Here is a 21,635-nt window from a genome sequence, read left to right on the forward strand (position 1 = left end):
GAATCATCAAGACATAATGTGAACATTCAGCCACAATGGAAGCGGATGTTACACTATTTGGATGTACCCGATAGAATTCAGACAGAACAGATTGAGCAGGGTCAAATGAAACTCGCTTAGCTGGATATCTGCAGCAACCATGATGGCCATTGTTTTCTTGTTTTTATAGGACTTTGTAAAAGATTTCTTTTAATAAAGGAGAAGGCACATCTCTTTTTGGTTATTTTATCCAAAATGGTAGCAAATTTAAAAACAGATGGGAAGCCAACAGTCTTCTGTGCTTAACCACGGAGCAGGGATTAGGCTAGGCAGTTGTCTTCATCTCAAGCAATTTTCATAGCGATTCTACTAGAATATGTATTATTTCATTTTTCCAGATGAGGAAAAATGAAGCTCAAAAAGTTACGTGATTTACGCAAGTTTGTACAGCTGATCAGTGGTGGCAAATTAAGAATTTGAATGTGGAACTATCTCCCTTCAAATTCCATTCTTATTTACTCCCTCTAAAGCTTTGAGTTTCATGATCGTTTGTTACCACAGCCAAGAAACTGGATATTTGTAAATAAACACTGACCACATAATATCATAAAATAGAATTTGTAGCAAGAATCAGAAAGGGTACAATTTGGAGGCTTTTGAGGTACGGGGTTTTGATGGAGCGGGGGGAGCTGGCATAGGGGTCATTTGTTCTCCTTTCTCAGGGAAGGAAATGGGAGTGAACCAGACCCCAGAAACCCTCCTTTTATCAGGATTTTGCTCATGAAATATTTTGGAATTGTCCTCCTTCTTACCCCCTACCACTTTAACCCAGAAAATTCTGACTGCACATTTGCCAAGGGGGGTTTTACTATGGTAACCTTCAGGCCTACACAAAGAACACAGTCAAAACAAATAGCTCTCTTTAAATGTCATTATGGGGAGTAAAATTCTATGTGGTGTATTAATGGGCCTCCCACAGCTAAATCCTAGCATACCACTTTGAAAAATGTCCCCTGTGGGTATCGCTTAAACCAACAAAAGTGAGGGAATTTGAGAGTTAAGAAAAAACCCGATCCAGCTCTGGTGAAAATTAATAGAAGACAGAAAAGTATGAATAAAGAAGTGAGAAATGAGGGAAACAAATTAAATTTGCTTTGTTTTAATCCTTCTTAATGTTATTTTAATGTGGAAGGCCTAAAGAGAAGGCTAGCTTTTTTTTTTTTATAACATGCAATTTCCTTATTTTTGAATTTAATAAATCTTTAATGGAAGTAGAAATCCTGCCTTTGGCCTAAGAAATATAAAGAAGAGAAATATGTATTTCTTTCCCAACCATCAGATAGTATTCATAAAAGATCAGAGCAATGCCCTAAGCAAATAATATATATACAGTTTTTACCCAGCATGCAGTTTACCTGATAAATATGTTAGTTGCTCATTTTCTAAGCACTTATTAAGGAATAAGCTAATTTCCAAAGCTTATTAAGAAATGAGTTGGCATACCTAATAGATCTCTAGAGAAAATCAGACTCATGATACAAGTTTATCTTGAGGACAGGACTGATGTATGGTTAGAAATCTTCATAAAAGTATTTTAAAGCTTCTACTAGTTCTTTATTAAACCTACTACCTTTTTGCTTATTGTATCTTTTTCAAGGCAAAGGAATTCTTATTTTTCTTCCCTCTGACTGGAGCCTGAGGCAGCTTGTTTCAATTTATGCTTTGACTCCCTAGGATAGCTGAAAAGCTTTGCTGTCTATATCCTACAGGGAGAAAAACTGACATTGAGCACAATCCACAGTGCCTATGACCAGGATGCTTATGGCATGGTAGGCTTTAAGTTCTCTCTCTGTTTCCACTCTTGTCTCCTTTCTTCCATTTATCTCCCTATCGACTGCATTGCTAAATAGCCTGTGCAAAACCAAATTAAAAGAGTAGCACAGTTTAACCATGTGGTACCTATCTTAGTCATTTTGTGTTGCTATAGCAGAATACAACAAACTGAGTAATACATAAAAAAATAGAAGTTTTTGCAATGCAGATTAAGTTTCCACATGAACTTTGCGGAGCACATTCAAACCAAAGCAATGCCCAATACAAAAAGAAAATCTGGAAGATCTGTTGATATTGGATGCTTAACTTGTATTTCCAAGTCCTGGAGTTTATGCAGCAAATAAAAATAGAAATGCTGACTACCTAAAAGATAGTCTTTGATTTCTCTTCTATAACTGAATTAAAAAGTCACTCTTTACTCCTTTCTGAGAAAAATCAGTCTGAGAAAACATAATTGGTTAACACATTATTTTCAAATGTCTCATAAGTTTCAACTCTGGAGAGAGAGTAATGGGTTTGGCATAAAATTGATGTCTAAATGCTCTCAACCAAGAGGTGGAGACCACCGTGCATTCCATCATAGTATCCCAAGGCTAAGTACCTGTGACAACTCCTTTATAGATTTTTTTTAAATTTAATTACAAAAGAATTATCAAATACAGACTCAGAAATAAAATCAACTTGCATGTCTTCCCGGTACTACTCTATATTGTAAAACTATGGGTTAAGTTCATTAATCATTGAAACAAATCCTAAAATTATATTAGCGTGTGTTTAATAGAAAGAGCACTGGGACAATATCTGGGCTCTAGCTCTTCCATACGCATGAGGTGATTTTGGTCATTTTATTTCTTTGGACCTTTTCTCTCAAATGGAATGCTAATATATATCTTATAGAATTTGTTGCTATAATTTAATGATATAACATCTACTTGTTAACACATGCTTATTATATCCCTTACCTTGTGCCAGAAAAGGCTCAGGGAATAAAGTATTGAACAAAAATCTCATACTTCTTAACTTCAGTGTTGGTTAAGAAAACAAAGTTAGAGCAGAATAAGAGAGAGGAAAAATTAGAGAGAAATTGGTAGAAAATCATATCCTAGAGGTAGCCAATGACAGATCAGTATAGAATAACTTTGGAATGTGTTCTAATGGGTTGAGAATTCACTGAAGCTGACAGAAGCAGAAAAGTGATATGATTCAATTTACCTTTAAAAAGATTCACTCTGACTACTGTGCAAAAAATAAAAGGCAACAACTGAATTAGGGGGAATCTTGGAGAAGTCAATTGTAATAATCCCAACAAGAGATGCTCACGTCTTAGACTGACATGTTAGTGCTAAAATTCTTCTCAGATTGTTGAATTTAGGGCATATTTTAAAAAAGATTAAGTCAACAGTGCTGGCATATCAATTAGAAATGGAGTTGGTAGGAGAGACGAGAATTTATCAATCTTGGCCTGATTAAGGTGGGGGGTGGGGAACTAGCTCCTTCACTCCGATAAACACTGATGCTCACTGAAGCTTAAGCTTCAAAGAGGCTCACTTTCACGGGACCTTTCTAAGGTTCTTGTCTGATCCTAAAATATGTTCATATGTTCATATATTCTTAAACTTCCAAAAACAAAAATGTAGTAACTCACTGGTTAAGATCTGTTTCTTTACTCTAGGTTACACCACTCCCAAGAACAGGTGACATTGCAGTGGTTGTAGATATTTCTGGATCCAGCTCAAAGAAAGTTGAGTAAGGAATTGTGGTGAATTGTCAAATATGCCTTCTCCAATAAATTAATCCCCTCCTTCATCTAGACCCCTTTGCAATGTGTCTCAACAGGTCCTCTCATCAAGAAATAGAGTCTATTTCTCCATCTCTTGAACGGGGATTATTTTGTGACTTCACTTTCACCAATAGAAAGTTGCAGAAGTGAGATTTTAAGCCCACTTGAAGACAATATGTAGTTTCCACTTTCAATCTTGGAATCCAGCTGCCATATAAAGAAATCCAGGCTAGTTTAAAGAGACGGAGCATGTGAAGAGAATGTTATTAGTGAATGAACTACCATATGGAGAGAGGAGTCACATGGAAGAGATCCAAGACTCTCCAGGTTGACAGTAACAGCAAAGCCCCAGATACTGAGTGTGAGACCACCTCTGGTCTTTGAGCTTCAGTCAAGTTACCCCAGCTGACACCACATGCAACAGAGACAAGTCATCCTCATGGAGTCCCAAATGTTCAACCAAAAGAACAGTAAGCAATAAAATAGGTTAGTGTTTTATGCCACCATGTTGTGGGATTTCTTTGTACATAGTAGATAATTGGTATAAGGATAATTGTGTGTTTTTCTTTTTCAGCAGGACACATTTATGTGGTGTGCAATTCCTTTAATATGTGGTTAGATTATTGCTTTCTCTCCAAGCACAGGATTTGGTTCCAGGAATACTTCTGTCTCCCATTGTGCTGACTTTCCTGGCACCATGATATCAACACGCAGGGCCAGAGATGCTACTGAAAAATGAATGTGTCCTGTGATGTCTGGCACCCAGAGTATGTGAGCATTGGAAGAAAAACAATGCTAAAATGTACAGAACCAGAAAAAGCATAGGGAAAAATTTTCCAAAGATTAGTTGTATAAAACTTTAAGTGAAGTATTAGGTTCTTATAGATGCCTGATCAAAATGGAAATTATTGAAAACATTGTATATGAATTAAAATTTACCATGTACATTTTTATTTTTTATGAGAGTTGCACACAATGCAATTTTCAGAAATTCTTCTCTTGTAAAGCACAAACCTGTATCAGAAATATAAAATACAAGTATTTTTGAAAAGGGTCATATTTGAAAAATACCACATAGAAGTTTTCTATATGTGATACTAGTTTATAAAGGTGACCAAATTTTTTTAAAAATTCATGACTTAAAGAATTAAAATTTATTTTAATGTATTTTTGTTAAACATGTATGTTTAATTTTTGTATTTAGGGAAGAATTTTTAACCATGCTACAGGCAAGAAGAAATTATCTTTTTCTTGTCTAACTGGAAAATATTATATATTATTAGCATAAAAAGAAGTGATCAAAATTAGGTAGCAAAAAATACAAAATAATATAGAAATGTTTGGAGCAATCAAGTCTTTAAAAATGCTCTGTTATCTTTTCTGGATATTCTGATTTTATATGTTTTTGAATTTTTTAAATAGTCAATTTGTTACCTGATTTTGAATTTGTAACTTATTTTTCTGAATAAAAGATCCCTGAACTGTATGTTTCACTCCTTAAAAAGATAGGTTATAAGCTTGTTGGTGAAATTTATGAAAATTTGAAGACTAAGTTTAATACTAAAGGCTTGAAAATCATAATATACTATCCAACATCTTTCTATTTCCATTACATGGAGCACTAAATGCATCCTCAGTGTATTATTGGATAAAGAAGCTGAGTTGTCACTGCTTTCCAAACCCTTGAAATGTACGTGCCCATCTTGTCTGTCTAGGACCCCACTTAGGTACCCAAAGCCAGATGAAGGAAAAATAAAGGGACATGATTTTGTCAGGGTTGACAAAACCTGGGACAAGACAGTCATCAATGCTTAGGATGACCCAGGAGCAACAGCCAAGGAGCTCCTGTTGGACAGCTCCTCCTAGCAATGACAAGAGCCAGTGCAGGCCCACAGCAGTGCTGTGAAGTGGTACTCACCTGTAGGGCAATCAGTGGTGGGAGACACATTCCCATCATCCTCTGCTTCTAGCAGTGATGGTTGCCCCACAGCCTCCAATACAGACATTGCTCCCTTCCACCTCTAATCATTTCTTATGAGTACCTCAAGGGTCTATCTGGAAGTTAGAAAACTAAAGAAAACCAACAAGTTAATGATCAATAGTTGCTTTGTATCTTCCTGCTAATTTCTAGTTCTCCTTGATCAACATATAAATAGAAAAGTCAAGCACAGGAAATGTGGAAAAGAATAAACCTAAAGATTAATATATCAACATATAAACATACTTTGAACTCCCAGGAATGCATTTCAACCAATGATACACATGCATAAACATCACAAATATTAGGGTAAATTGGTCATGCCCCTAGGATTATATTAAAGAAGCCATGTGTTTGTATTATTTTAAAAGCAAATTTCTGCATTTAAGAGGCCTTAAATCATCCAGTTGTAGATGATGTATTTCTTAATATTGAATCCCCCTGTTTCCATTGTTCATCTCCTCCAGGACCATGAAAAGATTTCATCAATTTTCATTTTCATTATTCTTCTACTTGGACATTTATCCCATTTTATAAACAATTTCTGGTCTCTTGTATGATTTATAATAGTATCCTTCCCTGAATCACTCTTCAATATTAACAAACTGAAACCTACAGCTCACTGATCTGTGAAAAAAGAAAAAAATAAAGTCTGAATTGTCTATATTTTATGATTGGGAAAGACAAAGATTTAGAGAACATTTTTATATAATGTACATATTATTGTTCCACATAAATATGATTAGATAGATAGATAATTTTTTGGGTGGGTGGTGGTACTGGGAATAAAACTCAAGGAAGCTCTACCACCAAACCACATTCCCAGCTTCCCTTTTTTTAAATTTCTAGACAGGGTCTCACTAAACTACTGAGACTGGCCTCGAGCTAGCAATTCTCCTGCCTCAGCCTCCTGAGTTGCCAGGATTATGGGCATGCATCACCATGCCCAGCCTGCCCATACTTGTGGAGAACAGTGACAGGGAATGGGAGAACAGTGACTGAGATTGGGGGATTTCTAATAACCTCATAACTATGGCCACCTGGTGCAAGGCATAGGATGCCTAGCTCCTTTGGTAATGCTCTGCAGGAGGAGGCTCTGCAGAAGTCTTATCAGCTTTGACCTTGATCTCAGGCACATAGTTTCTTGGGATAGAGGAATTCTCATGCTAGAAAACCACAATGTTTCACCAGCTCTGTTACTCCTGAGCCTACCCACTTAACAGTAACTTTAAACAATGGACCTTGTTGAGAGCTACACAAAGCTTCTAACATTGCACGTTGCAACTATGGATTGCAGCTATAGAAAAGCTGCATAAATGTTTCTAGTCCTATAATTGTCTGAGTACGAAGAAAAATGTTTGCATGTCTTTAACCTCATGATGAGACATATATAAATAAAGATTGCTGGTGTATTTGTTCTAATTAGTTGTACTTGAGAGTAGAATGAACTTATACATTTTGATAAATCATACATAAAAGGAGTGTAATTTCTCATTTTTCTGATTATACATATTGTAGGATTACATCAGTCATGCAGTCATATATGCACATGAGGTAATATATGAATTTACTATGCTTCCCACCCTTTACTCCCCTCTACCTAATATAAAGTAACTCTATTCTTCCCTAGCACCCCCCTACCCTTATTGTGAATTAGCATCTGCATGTCAGAGAAAACACTCAGACTTGAGTGTTTTGGGCTTGGCTTATTTCACTTAGCATGATATTCTTCAACTCCAGCCATTTACCAAATGCCATAATTTCATTCTTCTTTAAAGTTGAGTAACATTCCATCATACACACACACACACACACACACACACACACAAACACACACCACATTTTCTTTATCCATTTATCTGTTGAAGGACATCTATTGATGGTTCCATAGTTGTTTAGCTATTGTGAGTTGAGCTGCTGTAAACACTGATGAGGCTGGGTCAATGTAGTGTGCTGATTTTAAGTCTTTTGGGTATAAGCTGAGGAGTGAGATAACTGGGTAAAATGGTAGTTCCATTCCAAGTTTTCTGAAGAATCTCCATAATCTCCATAATGGTTGCACCATTTTGCATTCCCACCAGCAATATATGAGTGTACCTTTATCCCCACATCCTTGGCTACACTTATTGTTGCTTATACTCTTGATAACTGCCATTCTGATTGGAGTGAGATGAAATCTTAGAGTAGTTTTAATTTGCATTTCTGTAACTGCTAAAGATGTTGAACATTTTTTCATATATTTTTTGATCAATTGTATATCTTCTGTGAAGTATCAGTTCAGTTTCTTGGCCCATTTATTTTTTATTGATTGGGTTATTTGTTTTTTCAGTGTTAAGTTTTTTGAGTTCTTTATATATCCTGGAGATCAATGTTTTATCTGAGGTGCATGTAGTAAAGATTTTCTCCTAATGTGTAGGCTCTCTCTTCACATTATTGATTGTTTCTTTTGCTGAGAAGAAGATTTTTATTTTGAATTCATCCCATTTATTGATTCTTGATTTAACTTCTTGTGCTTTAGGGGTCTTGTGAAGGAAGTCAGATCCTAGGCTGATGTGGATCTAGTAGGTGCAGGGTCTCTGTTCTAGTGTCTAAGTGTTTGATTCACTTTGAGTTGAGTTTTGTGCAGGGTGAGAGATAGAGGATTAATTTCATTTTGTTACATGTGACTTTCCATTTTTCCTAGCACCATTTGTTGAGTAGGCTATCTTTTCCCCAGTGAATGTTTTTAGCACCTTTGTCTAGTATGAGATAAATGTATTTATGTGGGTTTACCTCTGTGTCTTCTATTCTGTACCACTGGTCTACATGTCTGTTTTGGTGCCAATACCATGCTGTTTTTATTACTATAGCTCTGTAGTGTAGTTTGAGGTATGGTATTGTGATACCTCCTGCTTCATTTTTCTGGCATAACTCTTTAGATCTGCTTCTCCATCAGAGAGCAACACTCCACCTGACCCCAGCTTTATCTTCAAAATCTGCATGTGTGAGTCTTTATTTTTCTTATCCTTCTTCACCCCTCACTGGAACTGTGAGTTTAACTGGCACATACTCATTTTAGTGACATTTAGTGTTTTAAAAAATTTACTTATTGCCATCTGAATCAAAGGATTTGATCATTTCTTTGAAACATATGCTTACTACCTGAAGGCAACCCCAAAATGCAGGCTTCTACAGAATATGAAAACAAAGTTGTTTAAAACATATAGCCCAAATAACATATTAGATAAATTAATTATAGTTTTCAAGTCAAACATTGAATTATATTTAAAAATTTGAATTTTGCATATCCTATGTTTAAACCCATTCAGTACCATGTGACTCAATTCTTAATTTCCTATGCTTGCTATGCCAAGATAAAAGCTATTTATTAAAATAATTATGATGTGTGTTATTAAAGTAGCAGCTTCATATTTTCACAGTTTTACTTTTCAGACTAACATTTAAAGGTTCTATCAACAATTCTACACAAGAAGGTTTGCATTCTCATGTGTAATGCTTATATTTCTACAAAATCACTTCAGAATATCTGAATTACATATTTGTCTATATAATGACAATGCCTTTTAGGCTCCAGATAGAAATCCACTAAACATTTTTATCATTTCACACAGAGTTGTGCTTTGAATTTCAAAGCAAATATTTTTAAATATTGAAATCTATAAAACAGACAAAAATGTTATTAATATCATAAATAAACATTATTACTAAGATATGAGGATAATTTTTAAGAGATAGAAACAATGCCCTTGTCCTCATTCTACATCAGTTCAGAGGATGGCCTGTGATCTTTAAGACATTGTCTCCATTTTTCTTCAGTGATAAATGGAGACATCTTAAAGATCACAGGTCATCCTCTTGGGCAAGGTGGCCATGCCTATAATTTCATCAATTTGGGAGGCTAAGGCAGGAGGATCGTAAGTTCAAAGCCAGCCTCAGTAGCAGAGGGGTGCTAAGCAAATCAGTGTGACTGTGTCTCTACATAAAAATACAAAATAGGGCTGGGGATGTGGCTCAGTGCTTCAGTGCCCATGAGTTCAATCCCCAGTACCCACCCCCATAAAAAAGAATAGATTTGTGGAGAATGAGCTGTCATTAGGAAATTTTTCATTTTATATTTTTATTAATTTATATTTTACCATAAGGTCCCAGAAACTTTCAAAGATATTTTAATTTTGAAAAATATCAACATGTTATTTATGGCTTTTTCAGGTCAGTTTTCTGGTTGTAAACCTCTGTTTAAAAATAGGATCGTGTACTTTTTCGCTTGGTTATAGGAAAACAGTGTCTGCTTAGGTCACCCACTGCAATAAAAGGGCTACCGGCTATTTCCTTCCTTCAGAGTTCAGAAGCAATATGAAGAAAAAGCAAAGTGTTGGTTCTCCTTATCTAGTTACAACCCAATGAGATTATTGTTCTTAATATGTACCAAAAATCAAAATATTGAATCTAAAATACTTAATTTAACAAAGACAACTGTTATTTTAAAAATAAAATAAAATTCACAGTCACAAGAGTTCTACTGGGAAATATGCAACTAGTTAAGTTATTCTTGGTAAAAATCTGAATATTATCAATTTATTTTGAGAGAGTAGTCAGTTGATGTTCCGCTGGAAGTTTAGAAGAACCTACGCTACTTTGTCCAGTACAAACGTGTCATTGACTGAGTTGGACCCAAACTTACCACTGTCGCCCTCCCCAGGTTGAATCTCTGTAGGATTTTCAAACAGTCATGTAAATTAGAAAGGTCCTTCTACTAACCTACATTCACAAATAAGTCAGAATATAACAATGATGAGAAAAATGGATTTCCTTCCTTACAAACTGGTATGGAAAAAATTATCATTTTGTGTGAGCATGTGCTTTGTCTTAAACCCTGAACCAAAGTGAAGGGAAATAGATTGGTTCTAGTTACCATGAGGACCATTCATCAGAATTAAGATCCTAGTATTGTAGAGCTGGAAGCTTCCTGGAGAGGTCATTGAGACCAGTCTCTTCTCTATTAATCAAAAGGAAAACCAACATATGCCCCAGCATGCACAATGATTTGCAATTTGAGGTTGACAGAGTATAGATTTCTGAGAAACTGTGAGTAAATTACCTTACCATTTTCTGCCTTAGTATCACCATCTGTAAAATGAGGACAAGAATAATTTTCAAAGAGCCACTGCAAACTGACCTGACATTCATAGAAGAAAAGACATACGGATAAATTAATGTAACAGATTTAATTTGTGACTAACAAACTTAGAGTAGAAAGAAAAATGCATGCTTAAATATCGCTAACCATATTTTGCTTGGTATTCAGAAACACAGGAACTAAATTTGAAAAACTAAAAATAATATGCATCAGAGAATATCTGAAAATAGCCTCACTAATATTTGATAATATTTCCTGATCCATATTTGAGTTGCTTTTTATGTCATCTTAATGTCTCTAATTTCAGAACATTAAGCAGAATAATAGGTCTCCTGTTGTAGGTCCAATGTTAAAAATAGGCTGATTATTATAGTGATGTGGAGTGTGGTGCTAAGAATATTGATTAGCCAAAAATGGTCATGTTCCTAGAAAGGAACATGGTTGTGAATCCAACAGAGTATCTCTTCAAAAATTATGTCTTGATACTTAATCGGGTTATGCAACTTCCTTCTTCCCCTCAAAAAACTGTCCAAACCGTAGCTGAGTAGCCCTTGCTGATCAGCATCAGAGCTGACAGCGTGACCCCAGAGCAAGAAGACCTGCTTCAGATTTGGTGGGTTCCCTGCCTGTCTTCAAGAGAAGGAGCTCTTGTGCAGATCAGAATGGTAAAATTCTTTTCAGATTCAGATTCTATCCCTCAGTGATAGAGTTGAAGATTTGGGGGCTCAATATTAGCATCGTTAACTCCAGCCACTAAAGTGCACGAAAAAAATGAAAGATGAAAATGGTGTGCCTTTGTGTTATGTTTCCAAAAGCCAGGGAGGATGGATCCTGTACTCTCTGTGAATGCAGATAATATGAGAGAATAGGCAAGTAGATATATTACTGTCTTCTCTCCCTCAGGCTCCAGAAAAGATGATTACTATAATAACTATCATATTTTGCTCTTCACTAAATATCAAAAGACTCTGTGAAATTTAAATCCTGAAAAATATGGACATCAACTCTTTTAAATAGCCATATTTTCAAATACTAACCTTACTTAGTTTTATAATTTTGTTGAAAGAACTCATCTGCTAGAAAACAGTAACTACAGGATGCCTCCCCCAGCCTCACTCAGTGAAACATACTATTTGACACATTATTTTTAATATGCCTCATAATTTTCATTTATATCTAAACTTTTTTATTTTGCACAATGAAGTAAGAGAGAAATAAATGAAATAACTCTGATAGCAAGATGTCCAGATTAATGACCCATGTTCAACTGAATCTACCCAAAATATATTTAGAATAAGAAAAGTTGGATTTAATGGGGGGTAGTCAATGCATCCATGTGACACTTGCTATCCCTTACCCATCTCTGATCAATCACAGGACATGCTTCATTGCAATTTCCTCCCCGTCCTCCCACCACTGCCCTCACCCTAATTCCTTGTGATATTTTTATTTTTCTCAGCACATCATTCCGGGTAATCATCATTTTATCTCCAAAAGTGACTTACAAGGGAAAATCAATGTGGGCCCTCATTAAACTCCTTTACCACAAGGGTAGCAGGGCCTAGTAAAATCTATGAGGTCCCTTACATCCTTTAAATGAATCATCAGGGTTTTATGATCTGTAGAAATGTCTTCCTCCTCTTCCACCATATTAGTTTTCTAAGGCTCCCCTAACAAAATTACACAGAATAGATGATTAAACAACAGAAGTCTATTTCCTCATAGTTCTAGAGGCTGTAAGACCAAAACTAAGATGTGGGTGGGGTTGGTTTTTCCTAAGATCTCTTACCTTGGCTTGGGCATGCTAATCCTCTTCCTGTTTCTTCATATGGCCTTCTCTCTGTGTCCAAATTTCCTGTTCTCATAAGGAGAGTAGCCATATTTGATTAGGGACCACCCCCAATGATCTCATTTTAGGCCTTGTCTCCAAATACAGTTGCATTCCAAGGTACTAAAAGTTAGGGCTTCAATAAATACATTATGGAGGACACAGCTCAGTGAGTGACACTCATGTTCGTTGAAATTCAGTACTTGAAATTTATTCTTCAATCATAAGCCAAGTTTCACAAGATTATCAGTATTTTCTTTTATTTCAAATGATAATATGTTTATACTGATGAAGTTAAACTGACTTTTTCAGTCAGCTACAGCATCACAGCGTGGCATCTATGATAAATTTTATATTTAAATATTTATACTATTCTTTTTCTTTTGTGACATTTAAAGATGATGTCAAAGTTTGCAATTGTCTTTGTAAGCTGATTCAGATTTCTGTTGAAATGACCTCTGACCTTGAAATGTCTGTCTCTAACATTTCTTCTCTCTTCCTGCTCTTCTCCTCTTTCCATGTATCCAGTTTCAGGATAATTTACACTATTATAAACTAATCTTCCAGTTTTATCTCATGTCTTGATACTGATCACAATTCCTAATCATTTCCCTTCTTTAAAATCATTCAGCAAGCAAAATCTCTTAAGAATATAAAATACTCTTTCCTGAGAACAGAGCCTCACTATCTACCTGTTTTCAGGTGTTCCTATACATCATTTAAGTAGAAAAATCATGTTTCTTTTGACAACAAAGGAATACATATTCACAATGGAAAACAATGGCAAGAGCCTATCATTTGCCCTGAATAGTTGGAATTTACTAAATGTATCTTTGCTACATCCATTCTATAACCTATAAGCAGAGTTTCATGAAAAGTTAAAGTTGACATTGTGCTCACAAGTTGGTAGATTTTCTTAATTGGAGACAAAAGGAAAGAGGCATTTATAAACATCCATGGAAAAATTTCCAAATTAGTGAAAAATGAAGGCTGTCATAACTGGAACAACAGGATGGACAGAATAATGGGTGTTAAAATGCATAGCAATATAATACTGAAAAATAAAACATTTAAAGTTCTTTCTTTTTCTTCTCCTGAATGCTCATGTTCTTACGTTTTTCTGGAAAATTCAAGCAAGCCCATAACTTAGCAAATTTAAGTGACAATCAATTGATGATTACATAAATAAGACTTAAAACAAACCTTAAAAAAAAAAAACAGTTACATGACTGGCTTTGCAAGGCATATTTTATTGTGCTGCACTTCTTAGAAACAAGTCCTTGTGTCCTGAATCAACTTAGTAACAGATGATGTATAAATATTATTGGGATATTTCAAGTTGAAGCATAGACACAGACAGTTAATTGTAATATTTACTTACTGAAATTTTTTTAAATATATTTACTTGGTTACTTTTACTTTTTTCTTTTTTAGCAGAGAATCAATTGTTAAGTTCATTCTTTCCATTTATGAATAATTTTCTTTATCTTTACTGCCAACTACAACCAACAAACATGAATGTACTAGAACTTCTGCATATTTATCAGAAAACAAAATGCACTCCTTCCCTGAGTCACCTTGTACTTGTGCTGACAGATTGACTCACAGTCAGACTTGATGCTTTATGGTTTTGTTGGCCAGACTTCCATCTGCATGACTGTTTGGGGTATAAGAATATCCTGGCCTTGGCTACTATTCTTTTCTGCACAGATTTACTTGTTCTGTGCCCTTTACTTAACCTTGATACAAAAAAATAAGCCAATCCTAGGCATTTTTCCTCTGACCAAATAACATTCTATTAAATATGTGCATGCATGCCTGCATGTGTGCAATTGGAACAGCCTAGGAGCAATGCCAAAAGGAAAAGTCGCAACACAAGTTTGAACAGCAAGTGTCTTTGACTTATTGCTATGATTATACTAATTGCTCATCTACTTGGTGGGAGGTTGCAGGAAGCTGTTTTGAAGTAATCAAGCTGAGATGGGCCCTTCTATTTATAATAGTTCTGAAAATTTGTATCCCCCAAAAAGACTTAATTGCATTTTTCTTCTTTAAAATATAGACTCATTCTTCCTTGTTCTTGCTATTTCCATTGCTTAAATCCAATAATAAAAATTTGATAGCTTCTTAGTTATGATATGAATAAGCATAAATCATCCTTCATTTCATAGATCTGAACACAAAGCACTCAATATTCATTAATGAATCTGTAGTGCAGTATAAACCATCTACAAAATAACAGTAATTTTTTAGGTAATCTCTTATGTGGGGTAAATTTTTGTGCATATCATTCTTATGAAAGTAGTTTGGGTTATGAGAAAAAACAATGATGGCCTTTTCTCAAGACTTGGGTCTTTATTTATTTAGTCAGTATTTTATTATGATTAGCATTGTTATATCATTGAATATATAGAAGCAGCAGACTTAAGTCTGTTTTAGCACCATATGTGCTACTTAACCCTTGGCTCTTCCACCCTGATAAACAAAGACTGCACTGTGATCTGGGGAATGCATGTGAGCAATCACTCAAACCCAGAGACTCCAGCTGTGTCACCTCCTAACACTTTAGATTTTGGGTTTCTCTGGGCCATGGTTTACCAATAAACTGGATATTAATATCTACTTTAGAACTGTTGTGAAAATTAAATATCTAGCATCTATAATATTCATAACATAAAACTGACAGTAAAATTTACAGTGACTTTCCTTTAAATCCTCCCCAAATTGTGTATATATATATATAATTTTTACTGTTTGGACTTCCAAAACTATTTTTTTCTGTCCCTTGTCCATTCTCCTCTATTTTTAATTACTCTCTAAATGCTAAACAAGTACAAAACCAATGATATGAAACCATTTTAAGAAGCGCCTGCATGCAAATATGTAATGTTAAGTTCATAAATTAAGATCTGATAAGATACATAAAATGAGTCATGGAACCATTAAATACTGGAACCTGAGAAACCTAATAGATACCTCATCTAACTCCTGCATTTGTAGAAGAGGAAATTAAAATCAGAGAAATTAATTGATTCACTTAAGAGCACAGATTGTGGTATTTCTATTTATATAGTCATGTGTATTCCAAATAATCATATACGTATATATACATATATAATTTATATATATATATTTTTTAAAATTTTACTTTCATGTTGTGTTAAGGCAAAAATATTGAATGTGAAATAATCTATTTTCAGGTATAATTCACATAGTTGAAGATTATTATTTGTGTAGGGTACACATGCACATGAGGACCTGTTTTTATCTTCACAACCATTTCTCAACTATGCTGAACTTCTGTGTGTGTGTACAAAACACACACACACACACACACACACACACACACAGAGTTTAGCTCTCTGGCATTTTTGAATGAGTGGCCTTAGGTGCAGATGCTAGAACACACCTGCACCCTAACTAGATTCAACCTGTAAAACTTTAGAAAGATCTCATCACAACAACGTTGGGGAAAGATCAACCAGAATAGTATTTAAACTCTTTAAATAAGCTAACTTAGCACATTTTAATATTCTTTATGCAAAGAAAATAAACTGGAAGAAGACATTTTATATCTGAACCTGGAATGTAACTCTCATATAAGAATGTAATTTGGTTACTTTACAGCTATTGGGTATCATATTAATTGGTACTAATAACTGTATATCAAGCTATCTAAATCTGATAACAAGTTTGTTCAAGAATGACTTGCCACATAGCTTAACGGTTTTTTGTTGTTGTTGTTTGTTTATTTGTTTTTAGCCTAAGTGGCATTCTTATGAATTCAAGGAAAAGCCTTCATTAAGAGGAGGAACTTGAAGACACAAAAAATAAAAACCATCACAAGCCTTTTTAAACTATATGTTTATCCTAAAGTCCATTTTTTGCCTTTTGGATAATGGTTATTTTTTTTGGAACTCTCATGATACTGTGGACAGAAATTCACAAGATATTCAGTATATATGACTTGGGTGATTGGCTAAACTATTTCTTCCTCTTTTCATCCTCATAGTTGTTCAATAAATTATATGGTAACTACTAAAGCTGCTGTATTGAAGTAGTCAAGTGAAAAATATCCTTTCTCCCTCGGACAGTGTTTTCTGCTAACACAGCACACTTGTCAAAGCCCTTGAGTATTTCAGAGATAGTCATCAGATAAACATATAAATAACTAGATAAATAACTGACAAAACACAGTACATGACTTGTAGATAAATGTAAGCATGTCACAAATTGAGAGATTAATACTTGGCATCTTTTAGAAAATGCTTCTAAACCAAGAAGACTGTATTATTATTAAAATCAGAATATGGAACAGAATTTTGTAATATTTAAAAGTTCCCATTGGTCAGTGACTATTTTCTAATTGCAGGGCAAAAATAATATTCAGTTCTGTAAGAAAACAGAATGCTTAAATAATTATCAAAACCAAAGACTCCTCGGTTTGTGTTATGAAGGATTTGAGTTGCCTTGTAAATAAGAACTGGAAAGAACACATACAACTCAAATTACAATTGAGATGAATGGAACATAATTTTTGGAAGTCTTAAAATGATTATGAAATTGGACATGAAAATCATAATGCCCAGTTTTCTCTAAAAAAAAAATTGTAGGGGCCATAAATAAGATACCTATGAATGATGCAAAGATCAAATAAAAATCTTGGTCCTTGAATCATGACTAGTGAATGAAGATAGTGTGTTTTATTTTGGAGGGGTGATTCCATATGTTGGTGGGCCAGACCCATCCGGTCCATTGGCAGGCCATCCTGTGGTTCTTATCCTCAGTGTGACACACACCTCGCAGGGGTGATGATACACAGAAGCCAGGCAAAATTTCACTGTGTGTCATGATCGTGAGAAAGGCAGAGCCGGCTGTTGCTGACAGCCAGTGATGGTATTAGCTGGCCTTCTGGAATGGTAGGAGCAGAAAACTCAGTCAACATATTTTAACCTTCAGAGTTATTCAGGCACATTCTGATCTCACCAAATGGGCTGATAAGAGCGAAGTACAAACTTGGCATCAACAGCTGTTTTCAAACAACCAATGGGAGGTGGGACAGAGGAGTGCATTTTTTTTTCTGTTTTTAGATACAGTCAGTGCCTTTCAAGGCTAAGTCTTCAACAACAATTTTTCCATTGCATAAAACACAAAGTGCTATCCTTTAAATGTATCAGAACACAGCAAGGCAATGAAAAAAAGGGAAGAAGACAAAGAAAATAAAGAATATATTAAAGGCTATGGGATGAGACCAAGCAGATTCTTAGGCCCAAGCACTATATGAACATTAGATTATGCAGTTAATTCAATTTTAATTCAAGTCAAGCTGGTTCCAGGTTTCACTTAGATTCTTTTGTCCTTTTTTTGCTTGTTGCTTATGGTGAAATCTGATCTATTTGTAGGTTTAGTGCAGGGGACAGGGGAAAGACTGACCTAACCTTAATACTATAGGAGATTGAACTAAATGTGGAAGTGAGAGCAATAATTCCACGGCTTCCTATTTGGAAATAGGCCCAGCATCAAGAAATAAAAATAGAAGTGTCTGAATGTAGCTAAAAAGCTCAGCCACATGGAATTAAAATGCCAATTCCCTTCAGCCTTCTTGTTTCCAGTCATCAGAATTCCAAAGCCAACAAATTAAAAAGCTCCTTCAGTCAAGTATCTTTTTGGTAAGCCATCACTTGAAGTTGCATTGATTCAAAATCACTGCATATTCAGTAGTTCCAACCTGGCTGTTCCCATTGCTTTAAAATAATTATCAAATTTCAAATGTAAATAAATAAATGCAATTGTGCACAGGACACTGAAACTCCAATTAGTTAATGCTCATCCTTGTGATTCTAAAATGTCTTTAACTTTTTTTTTCTTTTTTAAGTAAACACAACCTTTTAAATTGAAATGAGGAAAAATTTTTCCTAATGTTTTACCAACCTCTGTTTCTAATTTGCCTAAGGGCTATGTTTAGCATATTTTCAGTATCATATATTCAAAGTGGAAGAACTGGAAACAAAAAACAGATTTAGGAAACCAAGATTTAGCATTTGCATGAAATGATAATTTGGGATATATTTTGATGAGTATATACATTAAGTGTTTTTTTATGACTGTTTCCTTATTTCATCCCTGTAGGACAAACTATGGATATATCTTGAAGCTTTCAGAAAGACTGAATTTCTCTCTCCCTCCACTGTTGATTATCTTTTGCTTCAATGGGATCTCTCTGAAATCAAGGGGAGCTTTTTGTTTAAAAGAGGTACTTAGGGTGCAATGAGGAATAAGAATCTGACCCAGGCCATTTTAAACTCATGTTTATCCAGCATTCATCATTTTCTCTTCTAACATATGAATATAGTTTCCAAAACCACAAACCTCACAAGTGTTTAGATCCCAGACTTGTAAACAGGTTTGATTTCCTTTTATTGAGCGTCTTCCTTCCTCATCCCTTATTACATTCAGCTGGCTCTAATTCCTTTCCATGTACTTAAAGAAATGAAATATTTTGTCTGAATTAAGAGTAATCATGTGTTTGAAAAGATCAATCCTGAAACAACAGAAAAGTGAATTGTTTTCAATGAATCTGTTTACAGTGACTGAGCAACTAGGGTTTAGATGAATAAATAAAAGACCAGCAATTTTATTGAATTATATTGTTCAATTTCAATTGTGTCTCTTAACATAAACAGCTCAGTGATTGATGTATTATTGAATATTCGGGACTGTGTCTGTAATGAATATGTTTATGAATGACCCTCTGAGAGTAAATCAATGTTAGAAAGATATCCCTGTTGATTTGGAGCTTAGATGATTGCAAATCAAACTTTAAAATGTCCAGATTTTAACAGGGAGTACTTTAAAATTTAAGAGGGAAAATAAAAGTACCTGAAAAGCAAAAGTGATTTATGGGAAAGTAAAAATAAAAATAAAGGAAGAAGTTTTATCAATCTTTTTTTTAGTATCTGAAGCCATTATTTTGAAACCTCCTAAGCACATCACCAACATTATCATGATATAATCAAATAAACAATATCATAAACCATTCATGCTTTTCTCTAAATATTATGCAATTATTAACTGTCAGAAAAATCCACTCATTATTCTACCCAAGGGATCAATTTTCACTATGAAAATACTGCTTGCCTTAACTATCGAACCACCGTTTCTTCACTTGCATAGATATCCAACTATATAAATTGATTGACAAAGCAAGGCATCAGTATCTGTTTTGGAATACCCAATTGCAGACTCTTTCAGTTCTTCCTTTTTTATAAGCTTTATGGTCTCCCTCAATTGCCCTATATTCTAAATGCCTGTGACGTGGCCCAAGACACTAATAAATCCCAGATACCTCCCACGATCCATGAAACGGCTTCACATACAATGGGAAGCTTCCATAATCTCCAACTAGGGGAGCATCTAGAAACTTCATAGACCTTTGTTCCCAGTCATGAGAACAGACAATCTGTTGTTACAGCTCAGGGTTTGGACAAATAATATCTCTATAACAGGATGATAGAAGAAAATTCTTCAATGATGCCTCATCTTTCTCACATCTTCCAGTGTTAGATTTCCCCAGATTCTACAATCTTTTTTTTTTTTACTGTATACCCTCAAACTTAGAAAAATCACTCAATCTTAGGTGTTCAATACCTAAATTGATATTTCCAGACTGAATTATTTTTCAAGGTTTTGTTTCTTTGTTATTATTTTGGTACTGAGGATTGAACCCAGGGCATTCTCTGACTGAGCTACATTCCCAGCCCTTTTATTTTTTTTCATTTTGAAACAGGGTCTCACTAAGTTGCCCAGGGAGGACTTAAACTTTCGATCCTCCTGCCTCAGTTTCCTTCATTGCTGGGATTACAGGTGTGTGCCACCTGGCCTGGTATCTTATGTCTTCAACTGTCTACTACCTTCCCCCGCAAATCAACATTTTCCTTAAACCAGGACTTTTTCCTGACTCTGTATTTCTATAAGTATGTCAAAATTCTCCAGGTCAGCTTGAAATGCAGAACTGATTTTTCTATTTGCTGTCTCTATCAGCCTACTACCACCACACTGCATTTGCATTTTACTCTACAATTTACAAATTACACATTTTTATTTAACGTAAGAAGCATGTGAAGTATGGGAACATAATGGCCTAGGAACTCTCTAACCATAATCTGGTTCACAGACCAAAAGCATGAGTGTTCCCTGGGAGCTTGTTAAAAATACAGAAGCTCTTCCCCATCCCCAACTAACTGACTCAGAATCTGCATTTTATCAAGATCCCTGGGTAAATGGTATGTTATAGTTTTTAACCATTGTTCAGGAATGCCCAAATATGCTATTTAAAATGTGGTCCTCAGACCAGCAACATCAGCATTACCTGGGAACTTAGTCAAAATGCAAATTTTTGGACCTTGCTTCAGATCACTGAATCAGAATCTCTGGAGGTGAGGCCAAGAAATTGCTGTGTTTATGACTTCTCCAGGTAATTTTTACACATGTTTAAGTTTCAAAAACATTGCTCACATAATACTTAACTCCTAAGTTTAATTAGGTACCAATTTGTCTCTCTTTATTCCTTTCTTTATTTTCCTATCCCATATCCCACATCTAACTCATTATTCATTACCTCCTTTTAGATATAAGCAAATAGCCATCTTATCCTTCTTTAACCAATCAAGCTAGTTTCATTCTTCTTTGGATTACTTATTATGCATTCATTCATTTGTCCAACAATTATTTCAGTGTGAGGGAGTTCTTTGAATGGTGGACGATCATTTAGTACTAGTATTATTATGAAGCTGCAAGGATGAAAAACCACAAATGTGACTGAGGAAGACTATAGGTAGAGGTCACAGTTGAATTGCCAAATGTTAGAAATGCCATAATTTTAGAGACCTTCAAATGAGACCCCATCTTATTATAAATCATATGAATGATGTGATCGGATGAAAGATATGCCTAAACATCTTACACTAAATCCATTGCCTTACTTGCTTGATCTGATGCCCACTGAGGACTTTACAGCAGTGATTCCCATTTCTGGGTGCACCCTAAAGTCATCAGCGGAGTGTTAACAAAAATCTATACTTAGTTCCCATATCTGGAAACT

This window comes from Sciurus carolinensis, chromosome 7 (assembly GCF_902686445.1).
Source record: "Sciurus carolinensis chromosome 7, mSciCar1.2, whole genome shotgun sequence".
NCBI classification, from domain to species: Eukaryota; Metazoa; Chordata; class Mammalia; order Rodentia; family Sciuridae; genus Sciurus; species Sciurus carolinensis.